Source organism: Herpailurus yagouaroundi, unplaced genomic scaffold, assembly GCF_014898765.1.
Source record: "Herpailurus yagouaroundi ecotype Mexico unplaced genomic scaffold, PumYag 199, whole genome shotgun sequence".
Lineage (NCBI taxonomy): Eukaryota > Metazoa > Chordata > Mammalia > Carnivora > Felidae > Herpailurus > Herpailurus yagouaroundi.
The window spans coordinates 15740232-15758275 of record NW_024412430.1 but is presented as its reverse complement, the minus strand read 5'-3'; the positions used below and the strand labels follow the sequence as shown (position 1 = coordinate 15758275).

The window sequence follows — 18044 nt, the reverse complement described above, 5'->3', positions numbered from 1 at the left end:
AAAAGTCTGTGCCACACTGTCCCAGTTATCCATTGTGTTACATGTTTTGTAAGAGTTAGAATTACACTAAGTGGGGAATAAAAAAGAAGTAAAAGGTAGAAGTTAGAAACGACCGTCTCACACATTTTGCTCCTGGGAATATTGTCAAAATGTACAAATCACATCTCTCAACAGACCTAGGATGGTGTCGGCTCAGAAATAGTATTTTTCTTTGTGTGTCGTTTTTTGCAGAAATGGAACTTGTTTTTTTTTTTAATCATCAGTATATTAGTGTGGTGAGATAAGGATGCGAGGGATATAAATGAGTTTATTTCAAGTGCTTAGTCAGCGGAACAACAACGAGATTGGTATCAAGCACATGGGACCTACTGTGTGCATGGCGTCCTTAGCACCCGCCACCCAAATTAGTGTTCACAGCAGTGTTGGGGGGCAAGCAGTGGGGCTGTCGGCACCCCATTCGGTGGGAGTGTGAAACAGGCTCGGAGGGGATACATGGCACAGCCAAGGCCACATGGCAAGTAAGAGATCTAGTGGAAACTAGACCTTAAGTCTTCTTAGCCTCAAACCAGTCTCCATCCCGTCTCTGCCTCGGAGTTTTTAATGATGAAAAATAGACCCTCCAAGTGGCAGAAACCGGCACAGAGGCAAAGCGAGTTTTGAACCCATTCTTTCCCCTTCACCGCTCGCCCACTCGGGCCAGGAGCTCCAGTGTGAGGAAACCGACAAGGATTCCTCAAGGAATACCTTCTACAGCATCATCAAGATTTACATTTTGAACTGCCTTTTCTTTGTCTCCTAAATTAAGGTAGTCACTAAGCCGCAGGGGCAGTGTAGCAATTTCACACGACTTTGTGTGTTGGGCTCCTTGGGATCGAGGAGCGCACAGTCCCGCGCGGACACTGATGTTCCCATCCGGCTGCTTAGTGTGGAACAGCAACGGGTACTGTGGTCCTGCGGTCCTGTCAGGGAGAGGTGCTGGGACTGCCTGGGGACAAGTGCCGTGACAGGACCGCAAGGGCCTGGCAGCCTCTGCTTCCCGTGACCCTTGTTTCCACAGCCGAGTTCAAGCACCTCGGCTGTCCCGGGCACAGGAGTGTGTCTCAGGATACCCTGGTCACCCAGGTGAAGTGTGCGGTGGCCGCTCCTTAGCCCACATGCGTGGCTTCCCCGTGTTAACTCTTCTTCCTAGAACGGCACAGGACAAGCTTGGAGAAAGAATAACGTGCTGCTTTCTCCCTTTAAAAAAGCGTCCAAAGATATCGTGATGTTGGTTTTCCTGGTGCTTTTGGTAATTCAGATATTTTACTGGGCTGTTATGCAAATGTTAGGTTTTCAAAGGAATTGTGGGGATCTCCTTTTTACCCTAAGCTATGCTGATATGTATGCTGTGTAGTTCAAGTCTTTACTAGAGTTAAATGTTAGACGTTAGAGGGTCTAGTGAAACCATTGTCTGGCTATCTATATGAGTGTCTGAGTAGAGAGTGGAAAGTCTTCCTTCTTTTCCTCCTTCTTATGTTGCAACATGATGTTAACAGTAGAGAAGCAGCCGTCATAAAGCGGGCAGACAGAGGATGGTGTGCGAGTCTAACTGAATGTACCAGAAGACTGGCGTAGAAACTGGAGCTGACCATACAAGGAATAGGCCAAAAGGTAGGGACCGTCAGGCAGGCTCTGAGTTGAGAAAACCCACAGTCAGGGGTAGGGTGTAAGAATGGTACCTGTGGGCAGGTTGAGACTTTTGATTCTGGGGCAGAGGTTGGTTGACTTATGGAGAAGCGGGCCCCCCCTGGTGACAGGACAAAGCATTAGGTGAACTGAGAGGGACCATTACCCAAGGTGATAAGAAAGAGGTTGGCTGGGAGGAGAATCAGGATCCAGTTTCATAGTTGGAAAGACAGTGCTTGTTAAACTGGTAAGTTGAAGTAAAGACAGAAGTGAAAGGCACTTCGTTTTGGAGAGCTGAGGACAGAATGAAGTGAAGAGTTCAAATTGCATTAAGTGAGAGGCTCCGGTAGGCTGGAATTTCCAGACTGGAGGCTTGGCTAAGACATCTCCAGCCAGGTGTCTGCTGTGTACCTGTTGGGAGTTTGTGTGTGTGCAGGTGCCGGCCAGTGGGCTCAAAGGTGCCAGCCAGCTTGGCCAGGAGCCTGAGGGCCACGGAAGAAGGATGCATCTAGAATTCAACGTGGCCTTAAAAGTATGAGGAAGGTTCTGGTTCATGTGTAGAAAATTGCAAGAGACCTTCACACCTCTTCTAACAATGAGAAAAAGCAACACAAACACAGATGTTTTTAAACCAGCGAGAGAGCCAAGGACACAAAGAAATCTACATAAATGAAATTTCAGAAAGTGACAAGCCCTTCCTAGGAGAGAAGAAGCCCAGGGCTGCTCACCCCTGGCAGAGTGCTAGGAGGAGGGGAAGCCTGTCACAGGCAGAGTGAGAAGAGACTAGCCCAAATTTTAGCCAACTTTGGGTGCCTGCCTGTTTCTTTAGAAAGGCAAGATCCCCAGCCACCAAGAAGCCTCCACCACCTTCTGGGTCTTTCCAGGCACACAGGGGTTGTAGGGAGAGTAGGGCAGAGAAGCACGTAGAGGTTCCCATTAAGGTGTGTGTGGCCTTTGCTGAGAGCAAGGCAGCTGCCTGGTGAAGGCTCACTGGGAACAGGGCAGGAGAGCCGAGAGAAATCCTGTCGTGGCTCTGGAGTGTTCTGTACTCACCATCCAAAGGTTGAGGACATCCTGAAGCAGGGCAGGGAGATGGTCAGCAGTGCAGAAAGTGAGGAGCTGTGATGGAGAAGGAAGGGAGTTTCTTCATGACCCAGAAAGATGCCTGGCTGACTTGAAAGCTGAAAGAGACATACCCCAGTTTGGAAAATCGATGGGTTGACTGCAAGGCATAAAGAGATCTCTGGAGTCTCATCAGTGCTCAGATCTCAAGTCGTGCTAAAAGAGTCCTGACCCCACCCTTAAACTACTGAAGCCAGTGGTGAATTGAAATGAAAGCTGCAGTAACTCCAGACCCAAATCAGCTGTGGAGGGCTGACTCTGTGCCCCTGTCCCCAACAGCGACCTTGCCAAAGAAGGGGCGAGCCCTTTTCTGTGCATAAACAGTATTGATTCAGTCTCCGCTGTTCCTCCATACAAAACGTTCACCACAAAGTAAGTTAGAAGATATATGAAGAAACAAGTGAATGTGACTCTTGCCCACGAGGGGAAATAGTCGCTGGCCAGAGGTAGACACGGAGAGGGTCCAATTTTGGAATGTATCAGGCAAGATTTAGATGGTTATGCTAAGCATATTCAAGGATCAATGGATAACATGCGGAAACAGGTATGGAATTTCAGCAGCAATGGGAACCTTTTTTTTGTTTTTTGTTTTGGTCTGTGTGTATGGGTGCGTGTGTGTGTGTGCGCGCACGCATGCGTGTAGGGGCGGGAGAATCTAGAAAGTCAAAGTAAGACACTATACTTAGGGGTAGGACTTCGTACCTGAGAGCAGTACTTACTCTGCCTGTTGTGTCTGTGTGGTTCCTAGTTGTTAAATATAGAAAAACAGAAACAAAGCAAAAGAAAACAAAACAAAAAAGCAAAGCCCCTCAGGCAGTTCCTGGGCTGGAGGAAGCACAGCTCAATCCTGGATTCACTTCCTTTTCTCTCTGAGTAGGTGTGTCTGTGGTCGGGTACCAGTCCACGCATCAGGTGATGATTCTTTGTCTTTTTTCCTCAGCTTTGGCGAAGTCACTCATTCGAAAGGGCAGATGCACCAGAAGAGAATGTCTGAGTTCCAAAGCCTCTATAGATATTTTGAGAATATTTTATTTTCTTTACAGTTTTTTTTTGTTTGTTTGTTTTTTAAACGTAACAGAGGTTAAGGTTCATAGCCATGGGCTTGTGCATTTTTGCATACGTCCATCATGAAGGCCTCTTTTCTGAAGTTTTCTCGGTGAAGACCACCCCTCCCCCCTTTCTTTTTACAGCATTAGAAGTACTGTAATGTCTTTGCCAAGAAGTGTCAAAGGGTCCTCTTGGTATCATTGAAAAATTGAGTAAACTGTTTTGTTTTTTTTTTTCCCCCAAGCTGCATTCTTCTCTTCCCTAGGAAGTCGGTTTGACCTTTCTTTCTTTTTTCATTTCTTTTTCAATTTTCTTTCATTTGAAGAGGAGTGAACTGGTCCACACAAGACGTGACTTTACGTTGTGCCTTTCAGGGAAGGACAAATAATGAGTCTGAAACAGACCCCAAGTGCCTGCTGAACTTAAGCCTTTTCTGGGAAATGGAAAAGGTGCTTCTCTTTATTTACCTGCGATTACCCAGTTTGAAAATTGGTCGTGGTCACCCATTTTTATGCTTCCGTGTTCAGCTCTTTAGAATAAAAGTGTTAAATCTTTATTAGATGTTGTTCTTGGGGGTGGACCCAACCAGAGAAAATTTGGTTGGAAATTAGGACCATCTGTGTAGTTTGCAGGGCCCAGCGCAAAATGAAAATAGGGGACCCCTCATTCAAAATTATTAGGGCTCTTTGAGATGTGACAGCAGAACATGGAACCACGTGTGGAGCCCTTGTAAGGCTGGGGTCCTGTGTGACAGCTTGCATGCCTGTGAAGCCAGCCCTGCAGTTAGGATGATCTCAGCTTCTGGTTCCTTAGGATGTTGTTGACCTTCCACGAGGATGCTCATCCAGGTATTTTAGAATCCTGGTGTTCATTAAGGGAGATGAAGTTTTGGAGTCTAGTTATTAGGAAGGTTGTATGGCCAGGATGTAAGGCTGTGCAGGTTTTACACTGCACAATTCGAGGGAGTACCATTTACATTCTGAGTCCTCCCAGCTTTAGACGATTATTATGGCGTTTTTTGGTTTTTTTGTTTTTCCTGGCACATGCCAAAAATGGTCCCAAGGACAGAAGGAAGGCTTTCTATAGCGTACAAAGATGCTGTTTGGGCAATAGGTAGCTATTTTCGCCACCTTCCCTTTCCCTACCCGTTAAGATTTTCTCTTTCTTGTACAGATGTAATTTGTCTTTGTGACTGTAAGTGCCCACGTGACCTCACAGACCCACGTCTCTCTGTCTTTTCTCTTGTTTCTTCTCTCTGTCCTGCTTTTTCCTTCCCCACCTCCACTCCCCTTTCTCTCTCTAGCCTTTACTTTGGCTCCCAGAAACCTGGATCCACAGAAAGTCTCCTGAGGCACAGGCATTCGAATCTCAGGCTGAATTTTATTCAGTTTGTGCCTTCTAAAATCCTCCGTTCTAAATGGGAGAGGGGAGATCTATAACAATTTAAAGGAAACCCTGTGAACAGATGGTACCCATCTCAGCGACCCTTAAAGCCAGTCGCTTAAAAAGGAGTCAGGAATTTGAAACTACATCCCTGGGGAGTTCATTCTATGACAGGGGAATAGGAATAGAATCCCCAGGAGGACAGTCCGATCCCCAGGCCTTCAAGGTGAGGCCTCGAGCATAGGTTCTCTGAGCTGGAGGGGATCTTGGAGACAGAGTAGAGGTTCCACTTTGCGGGGCCCCACGCTATGAGAAGGGGCTGCCATGAGCCCCACTCGTAGCCCGTCCAGTGCTCTAGATTTTCCGCCGGCGCCTGTCTGAGGTCCGTGTAACCCGGGCCAACCCCAGGGGTGTTGCTGGATGAGGACTCTGACAGAGGTGGATGTGGCTGACCAACCACAGGACACAGGGCTAGTTGCACACCTCATCACCCATCCTGTCATCCCTTCACCGTTGTCCCGGGCATCAGGGCAAGGACGGTTTTGTTTGCCTGCTCGCGCTCTCCAGAGAAAAGACTTCTCCCCTTCCTCGGGGCTGCCCTATGACGTTCGTTGTCACCCAGTTTTACCTACAGGAGAAGTGTTCTCAAGAAGGAAGACGAAAAGCCAGACTGTCTGTAGGGCTCCTTTATTCCCCACAACAAAGCTGCGGGCTGGCCATTATTGGAAAACACTCCGTGCTTGGACACGAGCCGACTGTTGCTGCTCCGGAGAAAACAAAAGCTTCTCCACGTTCTGCCTTGAACCTGGTCACCAAGGCCTGTGCGCTCCTTGTATCTCTAGCAGGGTCACAGAGCAACGTGTCTGCCTCCAGTTCATGAGAAGGTTCCGCCGGCCTTCCTGGAAGGTTTAACACTGCACATTCTTGGTCTTGTAATTACCCATTTTAATCATTCCTCTGTCTCAAGGTTGCAAGCCCCTGACAGGCAGCTTCTCTGTCTCGATCATCTCGGAGCCCCCCCGCTGTCTGCCCCCGGATTGGGCACGTGGCAGGTGCCCTGTCCAGGAGTTCGCTGGTGATGCTAAGACATTCAGCAGTCAGATCCGGAACAGGGCTGCGCAGAGGCACCCTGGGGTTTAGTCTCACCTGGAATTTAGAGTAACGCGAGGCCGAATTCTGCTTAGTCAAACTCGACATCTGTGGCTGCGTTTCTCAGAATAGCCCAGCAAAGAGAACACGGAGGCTCCTGCCAAATCTGTTGATGTCAAGGATGACAACTCCATATGCTAAGAAGCAGAAAGCCCCAGTTGAACTGTTCACTCTCGGTCCAGGATGCAGAAGCAATGGAAGGGAGAAAGATGAAGCCTGTCTGGCATCACTTTTTTCCCGTTTCCCCACCAGACCAGGAAGAGAAGAAAATCGAATTTTAAAAATCAAGGTGGCGTGATCGCCATTTTTAAAAAGTCCTAGATATCAGTGTTAGGGTAGTCCTTTTTATTTTTTGTTATTATTTTTTTACATTTTTTAAAATGTTTATTTATTTTTGAGAGAGACAGAGACAGAATGCGAGTGGGTTAGGGGTGGAGAGAGAGGGAGACACAGAATCGGAAGCAGGCTCCAGGCTCTGAGCTGTCAGCACAGAGCCGGACGCGGGGCTCGAACTCACACACCGTGAGATCGTGACCTAAGCCGAAGTCGGACGCTCAACTGACTGAGCTGCCCAGGCGCCCCAGGGTGGTCCTTTTTAAATCCCAGAAAGGTTAATTAGTAGCTCGTATGGAAAAAGCCTTGGGAGCCCCTCATCGGGACCAATATGGATTTCATTTTTTAAAGAAATGGAATCTTCCAAGTCCTGAAGGCCATAGTGGTCAGGAGCGCCTACGAGCGAGGTGTTGAAAACTGCTGTTTTTCAGATGATTTGGTCAAGAAGACACACACGCACCCCCACACAAAACAAAATTAAACAAAAAAAATCTCTTGTTTCAAAATAGTTTGGCTTTCCATGATGTGCTCTTGATTCATTTACTCTAGCTGGGAGGCAGTGCAGGGCCGTAACCATAGACCTGTTCCAGCAACAAAGAAGATGACGTCCTCAGACCTTGAATTTGTCACTCTGTGATCCCGTTCCACCTGAGCCCCTGACGAGGCCCGTGTTGGCCTCCTTCTTCTGTAGACGGCCGTTTCTGCACCTGCACAACCCACAGGCTCCAACTATTGCATTCGCTCCAGGGCACATCCTCACGTGACTCTAACCAAGGTGTTTATTGTCAACCCGTAAATTCAGGCGGTTCCTCGGAGGTTGGGAAAATATGTTTATTTGTGCTGTGCCTTCGAGAGCTCGGAAATGTGGCAACACTGTGGAGTTGTGGGAGCGGCTGCTGAGCACCCTGCCAGGACCAGTCTGTTCTGCAGTCGAACTGTGACCACAAAAGGCGAGGTCTCTGCCCCCGCGGAGCCGATGTTCCGCTGGCCAGTGTAGATGGGCTCCTTGCTCTGCCCCCCGGGAGCTCTGTGACCGTGAGGAAGCACTGTAACCTCTCTGTGCCGGGGCGTGTTTTCATCTCCTGAAGGCTAGAGTGAGATCCTTGGAAGGCTTCGTGCTCGATTCACCCATTTCCCCTTTGTCCCTCTTTCTCTCTCGTTCAAACGGCAAGAATCTGATCGCTGTGAATAGGATCCAAACTGGGTGAAGTGTGAGCCTGTGCAAGTTGAAGGATCTTGTAGATAACGTGACTTTTTGCTTTGACGGGAAAGTAAGTGCTTGGAGGCTTCTATTTGATGAACACAACAGAACGGAACGATGAGGCGAACTTACCTTAAGGACTCCTAGTAAACTCCTTTGGCTTCACCCCAGGAGCAGAAACAGCCAATGGCAGTGTTGACTGGTCTCTGAAGGAAAGGCAGAGCCTTAAATGAACACTTGAAATCTGAGCACTCTACTGTTGGTCCCTGGCGGTGTTCACTTGGCCAGATTCCTTTGGGGCCACATTCCTTTCTCTTCTTTGGGCTACAGAGCCCGTTGCCATCCAGAATTTTGTCTCCTTTGCGAAGAAAGTTAACAGGCATAGAATCTGGCTCAGTCGCGGGAATTCATTTTAGCTTTGAGCACTACTCAGACATTTCTCCACTAAAGAAACCTCTGCTCTGGGCCTGGCACTGTTGTAGGCACTGCAGATGGAATTGTGAACAAAACAAGGAGCATCCTGCTCTCGTGGGATTCATTCTCTAGAAAGGAGAGGTGGGAATTAACAAGCAGATGAACAGATTAATAATTTCAGAGAACCTGAGAGGGCCGTGAAGAGAGTTGTGCCGGGGGTGCGTAGGCAGGAGTCGCCGCTTTGGTTGGGGTTTGCGGAGGTTCAGACCAAAGCTTTCACGTGAATGTTCACCAGCGGCACTACTCCTAAGAGCGAAAGGGAGGACGAAACCCAAATGTCCGTCGGCGTGCGAACGGATAAACCAGATGTGGTAATTAGCCAAACTGGAATATTATTCAGCCGTCAAAAGGAATGAAGTGCCGATGGATGCCCTGGCACAAGTGAACCTTGGAAACACGCCATGTGAACGAAGCCAGACACAAAAGGCCACATACTGTGTGACTCCGCTTATACGATGTGTCCAGAATAGGGTGAATCCACAGAGGCGGATGGGACACGCATGGCTGACTGGGGGGCTGGGGAGAGTGAGGGATGTGCGCAAACGCTAACGGCTGCGGGCTTTCCCTTCGGGGGGATGAACGTGTTCCGGAACCAGATAGCGGTAATGTTTGCGCAACACTGCGAATGCACTTAATACAGATGTCTTGTAGACTTTAAAATGGTTAAAATGTCATGTGTATTTTACCGCGGTTAAAAAAATAAACAACAAACTTAAACCCAAGTATGATGTTTGACACCAGTTCAGACTGAGAGGACATTTATATACGCTTGAAACGTATCCTGAAGACTAACCGTATACTGTCTAGCTTAGCCCTTTACTTCAGGGAGGAAAAGTTTTATTTGGTATTTGTTTAGGCCCACACCCTCTGAAATGGGGCTTTCAGGGACTTATCAAAATAGAACTGAGTACAAATACAGGTGTGCAAATATACAGGTGTGCCCATCTCTCCAATGAATCCATTCTTTAAAGCTGTAAAGTATTTGGAGGTGAACAGGATGTGTTTTATACACGGGCCTCCCTCCCCCCTGATGCACTCTCATCTCTAATTGTTTTTGTACATGAGGAACATTCTCACCTGCCAACTTGCCGAATGCTCCTGGGGTCTTACTCTGGGGATGAGGAGTAGGTAGGGGGTGGCATTCCTTATAAAGAGCACCAGCCTTGGAGTTAAAACAGGTGGAGAGGGTTTGGACAGGTCCCCCAAGACTAAGTTCAAGATGCGACAGTAGAGAGAAGTGGAGTAGAGGCAGGGCGAGAACACTAACCAGCTTTGTGCCCCCCAGCATGTCATTTCCATTCACGTACATGCGTACGTATGTGTTATCTATAAAAGTTGGTACCTTCCTCAAGCCTGTTTACCTAAAGTAAATACATATGGGGAAAAATAAACACCTCTGATCTAACTTTAAAATATTAGCCTCAGCACTAGTCCCTTATTTCTTCATTGAGTTTGGCATGGCGTCCATCCGACATTTCTTTTTTTTTTTTTTAATTTTTTTTAAACGTTTATTTATTTTTGAGACAGAGAGAGACAGAGCATGAACGGGGGAGGGTCACAGAGAGAGGGAGACACAGAATCTGAAACAGGCTCCAGGCTCTGAGCTGTCAGCACAGAGCCCGACGCGGGGCTCGAACCCACGGACCGTGAGATCATGACCTGAGCCGAAGTCAGACGCTTAACCGACCGAGCCACCCAGGCGCCCCCCATCCAACATTTCTTAGCGTGGGAGAAATTGGTGAAAATTCTGGAGCCCAGAAAAATTACTGATGACATCTAAAGAGTTTTCAAACCTCTGGTTAGGATGATTGCTATGCTCTTTTTTTTTTTAAAGGTTATTTCTCAAGTGATACTTATGTAGCATCTCAAATCAGTATGACTCTATTCTTTTTTTTTTTTGAGTGACATGGAAAAAAATGTTTGCTAGGCCTCTTTGTTTCTTCCATCAATTCCTCTGCTCTACAGTTACTAGGAGGTTACTGCTAGGTCTTTGAAGAGGTGGGTTTTGATATATTTAGGTGTAGGTATAAAGTACTCCACCAGGCAGGGTTAGCAAATGTTGGGACTCTCACAGTTTCCAACCATCCAGAATGTTCCATACTGGTTCTGTCTTCCCAACCTCTTGTGCATGTCAACCTCCCTTCCTCCCCTCTCCCCCCACAGAACTTTTCCTTTGTCTTCGTCTGCTTTTCCTACCACACTCCGCATCAGAAATAAGCAATGCTATGTCTTGCTTAAGTAATGTTTGAATTCCCTCACAAGCACGTGAGAGAAGTGAGCCACATTCTGTTCTGTTTGTTTGAGGCCCATTGTCTGTTTTCATTCTGACCCAGTTTCTTCTGGGACTGGGAGTAGAGGGAAATTTAGGCCTCACCGGAGATTATCAATGGATGCTTTCAGACGGTCCTCTGAAACGTGTGCCTGGGTAGTAATTACTCGCCTAGGATCCTACATTCACCAGAAGGAGTTTATTGTTCTCAAACAGGAGGAAAAATAAATCTTTGTAGTTTATTGTGAAATGTTCAGCTTTCCCCAGCTACAAGGACCCCGATGGCAGGTTTAGGGTTTCATCTGCAGGTGTGAAGGCTTATTCTCTTTATCCCCTCTTACATGGAGGCCTGTATCTGATTGGGTGTGGGAGTAAGAGCCTCACCAGGCTAATAAAAGCGATGTCAGTGACTTTCAGTGGACGCTAATATTTGCAGATTGAAAAAGTCTCACCACTTAAAGATCTGAATCCTGCAAGAAAGGTATGAAAGATTCCTAGCGTGGCACAGCTTTTTCTCTATAGAGACATATACTCTGTGACCTTAAGACCTTCCTCAGAGGATCCTTATGCAGACAGCTATTCCTAGGTGCATGCGTGTTAAAAGTGGAGAGACGTGTATGAAAGATAATGAGGGAAAGAATTGGATCATTAGACTGGGCTCAGCACGGGACACTCCTTCTAGAATCCCCCTGAGCTATGAGCATCGGTGACAGTCCCAGTCTTTAATAGCTGGCCTGGCATGGGCACTGGCCAGTCGGAATGCCCCCTATGTCACTAGAGCAGGGTCCTGGACAATACATTTTGTGCGAGGCTTTCTTGGGCCATCATGTTGTGGGGAAGGTGGTGGACGGGTCCTCCAGGAGGACCTAGTAGAAGGGGAACTCAGGACTGTGGTTATTTACCAGCCTGTGCGGATGCGTGTGAATATTTCAACAATCGACACATGAGCCGCAGCTCTGGGACTCTGTATCCCAGACTTCTGAAGCAGTTCCTATCAAGATATAACCCACTTGGGATCTAAGGCAGCTATTGGTGGTGATGATTGTTGTTAAATGTTTGTGTCTTGATCAGTGTGCTCGTGTGAGAATTTGCTCAGACATCCTTGGTGTTCATCTGAGCTGGTTAGAACCCGGCCATTCATCCCCCATGATCTCTGTGCCTGTGACGTTCAGTGCAGGCAGAAGCCTGCTGACTCCATCAGGAACCCGAAGCTATTTGAGTCCTAGCCTGCTCTGAACCCGTCTTCGTGCTTGTTGGGGACTCTTGCAGAGTGAAAGAATACAGTAAAGTTACTGGCACTCCAAAGTTGGTTTTTTAGGAGGACTACACTGCCTATTTCCAGAAACAGGCAAAGATGTTGGCAGTAAAAAAGTTGGTGAGATTTTGTGCAGGAGCCTGAATTGGTGGACGGGCCAGGTCTGGTTATGTGATGGGTGGCTGGAAGGACAGCATCTGAGTGGGGTGAAATTCCCGAGAAAGTTTGCAGCTGGGACGTCTGATCACCCCAGAGAGGACCTCAGTTCCAAAAGGGACGATGCCACCTTTCTATCCTCGCCGTAAAAGAAGCTTTCATGCGCCCCATGAAGAGATGCTTCTCCTCGTATTGGTCATTGCCTTCAGAGCAATTTAATAGAATTTAAAAATAAGCACACAGTTGAATACCATAAAGTGGTTAAGCAAGCTGTTTCTGACTGTGCAAACTAACCTTTTTTCTATTTGCGAGACTGACTTACATTATATTATGCACGTACTGAGCCGTGGCCTGACTATATGATCCCCCATATAATATCCGCATTTAAGGTGGCCAGTTGGAGTGGATCCGCAGGGAAATGAGTTTTCAGCAGGATCCCTCACAGCGCGCGAGCCATCTCACAGCTTCACGTGCAGCCTTACCTCTTCTCCTAAATAACATTCTCTTCCCTTGATCCGCACGGAAGTCATTCTGAATTAAAAATAAAATGTTTGCTTTCCATGCCTTGGCTTAAACGTTGCATTGCGTTTAACTCTAATATGCCTTTCATGATAGAATTTACTAGAGGGTCAGAGTAGGGTTTGAGGGTCAGATGTTCCCGCTCACCCCTCGTTTTGCGGATTTGGCTGACTTTGGTATGAACACACAGACCTGCGGTACATGGGGCAGAGCGTCGGTTTTACTTAGGCTCCCGTGGCCATAGGTGAGACTGGAGAGCACAGTGGGGCCCCCTCCCTCCCTGCCTGAGACTTGAGACTTACCCAGACTTCCTTTCTGGGGAGGCTGCTGGAAAAGTTGGAAGCAAGAACAGAGGCCTTCGTAGCTCTGGCTGTGGAGGGCGTGGCTGACTCCCTAGTTGACCGGCTTCAGCGGATGTCACACTGTCCTTGGTGTTAGTCCCTCTTCTTCCGCAAGGAGTGGCCAGGGGGACCAGAATCCTCCATGGAAAAGCTCCCTCCTAAGGAGGACCAGGACCTTGCTCTCTTCTCTTGAATGTACGGGGATGGGGATGCAGAGACCCCTTCTGTCCCAGCACAGTCCATCCCAGAGAAGCCCATTGGCTTTGTCGAAACTACTCAGAGTTACTTTCCCACGTAACAACAAGAGTGTCCAGACACGATCAGATGCAGCTGTGGAGCCAAAATGCCAAGTCGAGGTTCTTCACGAGGCCTTCCCTGGCTGAGCCAGGGGACCCCTCTCCGGTGCTCCTGTGGGGGGAGCACACTGAGCCCGCTCTGTTTTCACCCTGACGGCGTTAGATTAAACTTCTTTCTCCCCCTAGATTGTGAGCTCCTTGAAGCCAGAGACCGTATGTTTGTCATTTTTATATCTCTGCCTCCTAGCACAGTGCCTGGATTGTAGTAGGTCCTCGGTAAATATTTGTGAAACTAAAATGAAAGGCACATTCAGCCAGCTGCTAGAGGTCTTTAAGTGGTAGATGAAAGGGTGTGGATTTGAGGCCGTTTGTAATTGGAAACAGTAGCAGGTTTTAGTGGATTGACATGATCAGAACTGGAATACAAGACTAAAAATGTAGTATTTGAGAAAAGCCAGAGACTCTTGAGATTTAAAAGGACCTTAAAAGATGACCTAACCCATCTACAGATTCTACAGCTGACTCTTCTAGAACTTTCCTTGTAGTGGTTATTGGGCCTTTGAACACCTGCCCAGGGAGCCTATTCTATTTTCACAATAAACCAAAATACCGTCTATAGCTTAATCCACAATATTGTCCCTTGGAGATACCTAGAGAAAGTACTGCTTCTTTTCCCCATGACAGACTTTCATTAATTTCACGAAAAATGGGCATGTTTCCCTACCCACACTTGTCACATAAACACACCTGGTTCATTCAGCCGTTCCTCATATGTATAATTTACAGTTCCTGCACAACCCTGGTAGCTGTCTTCTGAATGTGGTCCAGTGAATGCACATTCCTCAAAAAATACATCACTAGAATTGAAAAGGATATTCCAGGTATGGTCCAGCATAGAAAGAGTTTATTACCTCTCTGGTTCCAGAAACCATATGCACATTAAATGCAACCTAACTCATTAGCTCTGTTGATGACCCTGACCCATCTCTGAGTCATATTTAGCTTTCTGTTGATGAAGACATAGTATTTTCCTGTGCTGCGACTGAGGCCAGGTAGCTACCAGCCTCTCCTGATGTAGTTGCTTGTTGGGACCCAAGCAGAGAACATCACATCCTGCTAGCCCATTTCTCATATCTCCCAAACCTCTCTGGTTCCATACCATGCCATTCAGCGTATTTGCTACCTTTCTTAGCACTGTGACCTCCCAAGATTTGAGGAGGATGCGCCTTCCTGTTACTGTCTTTATCCAAGTTCATATGAAGATGTTAAGCTGGATAGACCAAGGACAGAGTTCTGTGGCATACTGCTAGAAACCGCTCTTTTTTTTTTTATTTATTTTTATTTTTTTTTTATTTTTTTAATTTAAAAAAAAATTTTTTTTTTCAACGTTTATTTATTTTTGGGACAGAGAGAGACAGAGCATGATACGGGGGAGGGGCAGAGAGAGAGGGAGACACAGAATCGGAAACAGGCTCCAGGCTCTGAGCCATCAGTCCAGAGCCCGACGCGGGGCTCGAACTCACGGACCGCGAGATCGTGACCTGGCTGAAGTCGGACGCCTAACCGACTGCGCCACCCAGGCGCCCCTAGAAACCGCTCTTGAGGTGGATGTCAACTTTGAGAATGACTTAGGACTTACATCCCTACCCCATAATTTATAAGACTATCATAACAGGCCTTATAACATGCGTCATTGAAGTCTGCATTTTGGTATAATCAAAGGGGAAAATGAGCTTAGGCAGATACGGCCAATTCTGAGTACAATTTTGCTGCCTCTTGGTGATTGCAGTTTCTTTTTCTGGCTTCCCATGAAAATTCCTTTTAATAAACCGTTTTTGATTTTGCCCAAGATTTCCCGAGGTGACCTGTATACAATTTTTGAATCTACCTTCTTCTTCATTTTGAAAACGTGAGTGACATTTGCCATTCCCCCACCCCCAGCCCCCTCCGAGACTTTGGCACATCTTCCATTTTCCATGATTACTCAGAGGTTTCTGAGGGTGCTGGAGCTCTACCGGTCTCTACTGCTGGGACTCGAATATCTAGGCTGTGATTCTGAAGCTATGTTTAATTTCACCTCAAGCCTGCTGTCAGATTTTTTTCCAGGCCTTGGCTGCCGGGACCAGAACTTACTCTGTATTCCCAGTTGTTACACTGCATGTACAGAAGTTAAAAAAAAAAAAAAAATCAGTATTATAGCGAAAAAAAAAAAAATCCAGAACACTATACCTCACACAACTTTCTAGTTAGGTTAAATGCACAAGATCTAGTGTGTGCTTTGGGTTCTTTGATTTGCGAGTGTCTTTCTTCAAGTAAAAGAGCTTATTATAAGGATGTGAGGGGCAAGACCAGCAAAAGATTGTTCCTTAGAAACATGAAATGGAATCAAGAAATGGCCAGGTCTTGGAATTGGGAGATCTGTGGCCCCTCTGAGTGCTGGCTGGGCTTGTGGTCACCGCGGGAGCAGCAGCTCTATATCAAGAGTAAATCCAACTTCTTTTCCTTTTTTCCCCCCTGCCCCTACAGCCAATCTCAGACCTTAATTGTTTATTCATTTATTTATTTATCTATTTATCTATTTATCTATCTATCTTATCTATTTATCTATCTACCTACCTACCTACCTACCTACCTACCTATATATCATCTATTTATTTATTTTCCTCAGCTCCTTTCTTTGCCTTGTCTCTTACTGGTATGATACCAATGTAGTGTCTCTTTCTCTACCTCAGAATTTATATTTCCTCGTCTTTTTGACTCAGCCAAAGCTTTGCCTCATCAATAGCATCTTGTGGTTGATTTCTTTACCCCTTCTCTTGTCCAGGGGGGCCTTTTAAGACGGTGTCTGTGGTAATTTAGGGAGAAGCCTGCCCCAAGTCTTTGAGAAATTAAGTCATCTGTATTTGTCCTAGTAGAGCAGAGCATTTTTGGGGGTTTTGCTTTTCTCTTCAAACAGATCTGAGAAAACTTGCTAATGTCTCTACTTCTTTGACAGTCTTGTGAGCAGTCACAGCCTAAGTCACACACACAGTCTCTTTCTGAGGAAAACCGCTTACCTTCCGGACTGCCACGTTCTCCTCCACTTGACCCTGGCTCCAACATGGCTGGCTGGATGACACTCATGCACCTGACCCGAAGACAGCCAGTCTGTGGACTGGCCAGCGGAAAGTTCTTCCCACACAGGGACGAGATGGGCCAATCAGATTATTTCTCTCTGAAGGCTCTTAACTGAAAACGGAACTAGGACCAGGCAAACAGGAGAGGGAGATAAAAACCCAGAGAGAAACTCTGAGAGACCAGGGAGTGACTAGTGCTTTTTGCCTAAGGGAAAGGGGCCAGGTGTATTTCATGTCCGTTTGGACAGATCCATATATTCCTATACATAAATACTGTATGCCTATTTCATAGAACTTGGCACATGAGGATGAAAATGGGGCGTTTTGCAGGCGAGTTAGGAGCCATACACTGATTCAAAGACTTCACTCTTTCTTCTATTGTAGGAGCTCCACTTCCCTCTTGAGTAGACCCCTCTCTCCCATCCGTGCTGCTGGGCATCCCCTGGCGGTTTTCTGGCTCCTCTGAGATGTGGAAGGGGTGCCCTGCTCCTTTTCTTCTTCCACGCTGGCCCCTTTTGGTGACATTTGCCTGCTTCGCCTCTTGGCCTTATCTGTACTCTCAACTGTCCCCTAGTGTTGCGGACTCCAGCGCGCTGTGGGTGCTGGCCGGGGCTCCAGGTGCTAGGCTCTGCCTCTCCTACAGTTGCTACACCTGGAGCCCTGTCGGAGCGTTTCAGAGCTGGACACTAGCTAAAGTGGTGAAGACAGATTTTATTCGGTAACTATTGCAATCGAGGAGAAGAGACGCCAGTGTAGAAGTGGGCTCAAGTCCAAATATGTGTGGGAGGTCATAGCCAAGGAGCAGGATGAAGGGGAAAATGAAGCAGTAGGTGGAAAATGACCAAGAGGGACCATCGAGGATGGAGGGATTCTTACTACAGTGGACCAGACAAGCCAAGGATGGGGCTCCGTGATGAGGCCTTGTCGGAAAGAGGGCTTGGAGGAGCCCGTGTGACGTTTGGTCAAGGAGAGAGTCTTTGTCAGCCTTCACTCCACCAAATTTGTATTGCGTTTCTGGAACCACAGATGAATTGGAGCTGCATCTTGTTCTCGTCTTAAATGAGGGTCTTGTCTCCCTTTTGTGTTACTCGGTTACATTCTCCTAAAGAGGTACTGTCTCAGTTCCCAGTAGCTCAGACATGGAAGCAAAACTTATCTTTCTGATCATTCGTTCAGGCTTCATGCACAGATCTATGGCAGCCGGGACTTGCGGGGGAAGAAGATTTTCCTGAGAGCAATCTGAATGACAGATGAAATACAGTGCTTGAAACCATGCCCTCCCGGCCCTCCAACAACCGAGGCATTGTTGAGGACCAACCTGTGACCTCATAGTCTCTTTCCTTAATCGTACGTGACAGCCCTCCCCAGCCCTTCCTGCAGACTGACCCTGTGGAGCCTAGACCAGCCACACCTGGATACCACCTGGGACCCAGCCAGGGCGCAAGCCAGAACTGCCCCCTCACCCACCCCACCCTCCCCACCCTCCCCACCCTCCAATACTTGGAAAGAAAAGACACAGAAAACTCAATGTACCTCAGCCTGACCCCTGCCTCAAAACTAGGAAAGCTGTATTTCTTTCCAACTCTCTACACTTCATACTTTATTTTTTAAGAGTTGTTTGCAATATTTTATTTATTTTTAAAATGTATGTATTTAAACTTGAGTTAACATGCAGTGTAGTATTGGTTTCAGGAGTAGAACCCAGTGACTCATCACTT

The 18044-nt window shown here is 47.1% G+C and overlaps 1 protein-coding gene and 1 long non-coding RNA gene across 5 annotated transcripts in view; one reads left to right on the top strand and one right to left on the bottom strand.

The window, feature by feature from the left end:
* GLIS3 (GLIS family zinc finger 3) overlaps nt 1–18044 on the top strand; it is a 449362-nt gene that overhangs the window by 209050 nt on the left and 222268 nt on the right. The gene's annotated exons all lie outside the window — the stretch shown is intronic.
* LOC121013693 (uncharacterized) lies at nt 999–16505 on the bottom strand. The gene is made up of 3 exons (XR_005782864.1): nt 16267–16505; nt 2719–2846; nt 999–1185 (listed from the first exon to the last, which is right to left on the bottom strand). It is a non-coding gene; the product is annotated as an uncharacterized LOC121013693 (long non-coding RNA).